The sequence below is a fragment of the Myotis davidii genome, unplaced genomic scaffold (assembly GCF_000327345.1).
Source record: "Myotis davidii unplaced genomic scaffold, ASM32734v1 scaffold327, whole genome shotgun sequence".
Classification (NCBI taxonomy): Eukaryota; Metazoa; Chordata; class Mammalia; order Chiroptera; family Vespertilionidae; genus Myotis; species Myotis davidii.
Genome location: NW_006298628.1, coordinates 2,807,757 through 2,813,281, shown reverse-complemented (window position 1 = coordinate 2,813,281; position 5,525 = coordinate 2,807,757). Strand labels below are relative to the sequence as shown.

Here is a 5,525-nt window from a genome sequence, read left to right as displayed (position 1 = left end):
TCTCCAAGACAGCGGGGAAGGAAGTCAGACACTCGGCGAGCGATGGCTGGCTGTTTATAAACCCAATCTCCCTCTCAAATTCAAAATTCATGGCTTTCAATGGTGGGGGAGGGGGCCTGCTGGGGGGGGCGTCAGGAGGGAGGATCGGAAGGGACCCCCCCTCCTGCCCCCCCCAGGTTTATGTGATGGAGCGATTTTGGGAGGGAGGGATTTTGCTGTCTCTCTCTCTCTCTTTTTTTTTTTATATTTGGGGCCTTTATAATTGTATATTGCTGATAAATACAAGCGTATGGGGACTCTCTCTATTAAACCCAGGACTCTGGCGAAATTGCAGGGAATTCGTGGTCACGCGACCAGACTCGGCCAATCGCCGGTCTGGGCCTGGTGGAAAACAGAGAGCATTATTTGCTTTAATTGATTCAAAAACTCTAGAGGACCCCCGACCTGGACACCATGAACCCCCCCAGTCCTTCACTCCCTCTCCCCAATGCCTCCCTTTCTTCAAAAAATCCCCTTTTTAAAAAAAAAAAAAAAAAAAAAAACACCAGAGGATCTTTCCCTCATCTCCTTCAAAGAATTAAGATCCTCCAGAAGCCTGGAAAACAAGAGTATCTAAGGGAGAGATTTTCCTCTTTTTGAAATATTTTAATAGAGTTCATTGCTTTCTGTACATGGCCAGCAGCATCGTCCCGCACCCCCCAAAAAAGAAGGTTGAGTGAGGACCTCAGTGTGGCAAGAAGAGGTAGTAAAAAGAGACTTCCCCGCCAGCCTTTGGGAAAAGTCAGTGTTAAGGTGCAATAAGGAAGAGAAGAGATTTACAATCCTCAGCACCACTATCCCCGTCCCACCCTCCAAAAGCAACAGATAAATCTTGGAAAATCGACAGGCACTCCCAGGCTGACACAGAGGAGTGAGATAGATGGTGAGAGGCCCTTTTGGGCCTCTGGCCTCCATAGCTGTGTGGTCTCAGTTCCCCTTCTGCCCAGTGTTTGCAGCATTGCCCCTGCCCCTATGTCCATCCACCTGCCTTGCTCACCTGGAGGCATCTGCACTCCTCTATGACCCGCCCCCTCAAGGGTCAGGGTCTAAAATGCACAGCACCACTCAAGCCTCAAGCCTGTATCTGTATCTATACTCAGGAACATGAACAAGAACCACGGTGGCCACCCATTCATTTCACTTAGAGCATTCTCAAAGTTGGGGGTGGGGGGGTGGATTTTCTCCCCTAGAACAAAGAGATGCCCCCTCCCATTTTTATCATTATGCTAGTTAAAAAAAAAATCACCGTCAGGAAAGAATTCCCTGGACATGGAGGGGGTGGAAATAATGACCACTGAGATGATACTCCTTTCCTGGCCCCGGAGGGAATTTTTGGTTTTTGTTTGTTTGTTTGTTATTTATTTTAAAGGGATCCAGATAGCTTGAACTTCAGGGAGTGCTGTAATTTACTGCAGGGAGGAGGCACAAGACTGAGGGTTCCAAACAATTGGTGGTAAACCAGATCTCAAAGCAGAAAATGAAAAGTCGATCTGGGGGAAGATTTTTAAATAAGTGGGTCAGAGGGACGGAGAGGAGATGAGGCGATCAATCTTAGCCCCCTGACAGCTCCCTCGGATGGCATCAAAGAATTTGGCTCTTTGGGAAAGCAGAGGGAACAGCCGAAATTCCCCATCCCTTTAAAAGGCCTGGGGGCGGGTGGTGTTAGCACAAGAGAAAGGTGATTCTGGGAGCTGGGGAAACAGATGGGGAATGGGGACAGAGGGTAGGGCGCTGAGTTGGGTGGAAAGTTTGTCTGGAGAACTCCCACGGCTCTGGCCTCCCCTCCCCCTCCTGGCTCCCAGCTGCCCAGCCAGGAGGAGAAGGCTGGCTAGCAGAGACATGGCCACTCAGCCGGGAGCTGGAACTAGAAACTTTCTGTCACCATTTTTATCATTATGCTAGTTAGTGAGTATTCATCCGCGTGGGTGGTGGTGAGTATTTAAAGAGGACCGAGATGTCTGCATCGGAAGGTTGGGGCTGGGGGAGAGCCAGTTGGAGGTGGGCGCTGCGGGGACAGGGGGTGGCCGGTCTGGCAAGCTCTGAAAGGCTCAAAAGGGAACTGCTATGAACTGGACAAACTGGCCAGAGACGGTTATGTCCAGCTCAGTTCCAAAGAAAGCACCTTTATGACCATATAGTAGGACTAAGTATAGGATCAGTGGTTGTCTGCAAGTTGTGCAGCGAGGCCTGCGAGCGGGCTCTCTCTCCACAACCCCCTTGAGAAGCCCTGAAAGTTTTTGCACGGGCTCTGGAGCTGGCTGCGGGGTCCAGGGCTGCTGCCGGCACCAGCCGGCCAAGCCTGCCCCTGCAGGAAATACGGCCCTCCCTAACCCTGCTGACAGGTTTTACTGCCAGATTAGAGAACAGCAGAAAACTTGGGTGTTAAAAGGGGCCAAGAGAGCCCTCCTTCCCGGAGACGCGGCTTCCCCGCCCCCTGTTGTGCTGTGGATCTTACACACAGATATTTTCGCCATGACTTTGGCTGCTGAGCTAGCGCTGGAATCTCGCAGGGGAAAAAAAAAAAAAACGGGGGGGTGGGGGACACCAAGCTAAGTCCGCCCTGATCTTTCTTGTTTGCCAACCAGCTTTAAGCCAGAGCTCTGGTTTTCAAGCTCGAGCTAAATTCTCTCTCTTGGCCTACCTCTCTCCTGCTAAACGATCAATCCGCTGCACCCCCAGAGCCAAACATGGCGCCTCATCTAGTTACATCATTCAGAAAATGTGATTCAGGGAAGAGGGGAAGAGAGAGAGAAAGCAAAACCCTTGAGCGTTATTTGATCCCAATCAAACTTTGCACGCTCTTATGCCTTTAAATTATAGCCTGACCCAATGCTAAATTGCTTGCCGCTTGGATGAGCCGAGTCCAGTTAAAAATCCTACTGGGGGGCAGGGGGGCGGGGATGGGGTGTAGAAATCAGGTTGCTTTTTTTTTTATTGTTATTTATTGTTGCATAAAGACTGTAATTACTAACCTTGGACTGCCAGGATGCAACATAAACATGAAAAGCAGCCCTCTCTTTAAGGCGGAGGGCCTGCAAAGATTCTCACCGACACCCCCCCCCCATCACTTCCGCCAAATATATGCCCCTAATTAAGCAAGGCCTGCGCATCGCTTACAATTAGAATTATGCAACTCTTCAGCAAGCCGCCATCGCCTCCCTTTCAACGAATTAGCTCCATATTTCAGCCGCCCTGTCTCCTCGCTCTTATCGACTCCAGCGACGCAGCGGTGACATTTCATCTCTGACAGACCCTCTCTATCCTCGCTCCCGTGTGATAAAACTTTTATGGAACCACGACTAAGAAATGAAGTTTTCCCAGGGATCGTGGAAAACAGAGTCGCCCATTCGCCTGGGGACTATTTTATTTACGCTTCGATCCAACAGCTTCTCCCACCCTCCGCCTCTCCCCGCTCCCTGGCTGCCTGGCTGGGGAAATCAAAGGGGCCGCCTTTCCCTCCGCCCCCAGTTTTATTTAGTAATTTAATTTCACTTTAGTTTTAAGGTTTGACCTTAGAAGTCCAGGCCTCAGATTTTTTTTTTTTTTAGATTAATCATTTTCCTTTGTTTTCATTCTAGACCCAATGGTGGTTGGGCTTCGGGTCACGTGACGACTTCTTTGTCGCTCCGGAAGAGAACTGTGAAGTTTAGGTTGCGTGGAAGGAACAGTAATCTGCCCGATTTTTGTTGTTGTTATTGGGGGGCGGGGGGGCGTAGGGGCAGGGGCTGGGCAAGGAAGTTGTAGCCAAAGGAGCAAAAGGACAAAAGGTCAATGAATGAGAAAAATGGAGAGGCAAAGAAGCCAAACAGAAAGACCTAGAGCGAGCACCCAAGAGTGCTCCTTCCTCCCAACTTGTTTCTTAAATCTTAGCTCAAGGAGATGGCAGGATGTCCCAGGCTCCTATGAGAAAAGCTATATAAACATGAGATACAGCCAGGGGAGGTCGGCGCCTGAGCTGTGCGCGAAAAGGCCAAGATGGGGTCTCCAGTGTCCTCATCCCCTTGGGGGAAATTTGGCAGTCAGCAGCCTCCCTCTGCTATCTAAATTGGACCACCAGGACAAGATAAAATTGATAACAGAAAGTTTATTCAAGAATTGTTTGACAGACAACCCTTTTAAGTAAGGAAAAAAAGTGACTACGGAAGAACAAAGAAAGTTCCAAGAGGGAATTAACTCTAATTCTACAAGTTCAGGACTATACAGTGACAATTAGGAGCTGAGTTCATGCCTTTTAGAACTAATTACAATTGCTCATAAGTACGAGTTTAACATAAATCTACAGCTCTTTTCTAGAGTACAATAATAACTAAAATAGCTGGTTTTACATGACAGGAAACACGTCCTTTATAACAAGTAAATACTAAAAAAAAAAAAAGTACAGTTTTTTTTCCTTTTTCCCTCGTATAAATACATAATGTAAGGGGATAAATAATACAGAAAAAGAAAATATTTTAACAGGCTATGACCAATAAATATATATGAAAATGTTCACTAGAACACACACTTTTTGAGCGATGCTGGACTCCTGCAGGCATCTCTCACAGTTGTTTTTATATCCATTAAAATGTAAACTCTAAGTGCAACGAAAGTGTCCTTCCTGTCAGGGGCTTGAGCAAGGCACACAGGCCCCGCTGCAGCCCCTGCCCGGGACAGACAGTTTGTTAAAATATACCCTGTTTTCACGTTAAGTCAAGAGAGCAACTGAAGAAAAAGTGTATAAGAACCTGGTGTCTCCGATTGCTTTTTGTGGAAAGAGGGGGATGGACCTGGAGCTGAGATGGGTGGGAGGCAGTAGAATGGGCAAACCCTCAGTCCTGACAATCACCTCCCAGCTTTTCCATAAAAGAAAAAATATATATATATTTATAATATAGACAGCTCTGACTTTCAAGATCTCTCACCATCCCTGAGCCCTCTGAAAACTGTAACTGATGGGGTCGGGGTGTAGATATTAATGTCCTAGAGCAGAAAAATATGGTGCTAGAAGGGAGTGCCCAATTGACCTCAAAGAGATGGGAGGACATTTGAGACTTCGGGGAGGTGGGAGGAGTTCGTGCTTGGTGCCCCTGGTTTTGAAATGTTTTCTAATTCTTTTTAAAGGAGAATTGCAAAGGGGGGTAAAAATCAAGATTTGGGGGAATTACCCACAGAGACTGAAGGTAAGTTGGTTGGTGATGGCCTAGCCAACTTGTCTGTGTTTTTAAAATGTGCTTCTCTACCTTGTTGCCCTGTCTCCCCCCTCTAGCCCACGCCCAAGCCCGGAATACCAACTGCATCTTGCCAGAGGCCTAGGGTTGAGGGGGGCGGGGGAGGGGTTGCATCTCCAATCTGCTGTGGATTCCTTTTCAGTGGGTAGGCAGACAGATGGAACAAGGGCTGGAGGATTTTTAAAAAGCAACCTCTCAGGCCAAGAAGGGAAGGAACTCCAGGCCTGTCCTTCCCAGGAAGCCGGGTCGCCAAGTCCCTGCCTCTTCCTTCAGACCTCC

General features: G+C 48.2%; 1 long non-coding RNA gene across 1 annotated transcript; it reads left to right on the top strand.

Moving 5' to 3' along the window:
• The first annotated feature begins 501 nt into the window (after nucleotides 1–501).
• On the top strand, nucleotides 502–5,156 carry LOC107184753. The gene is made up of 3 exons (XR_001515651.1): nucleotides 502–1,970; nucleotides 3,618–3,706; nucleotides 5,140–5,156. It is a non-coding gene; the product is annotated as an uncharacterized LOC107184753 (long non-coding RNA).
• Nucleotides 5,157–5,525: the final 369 nt, after the last annotated feature.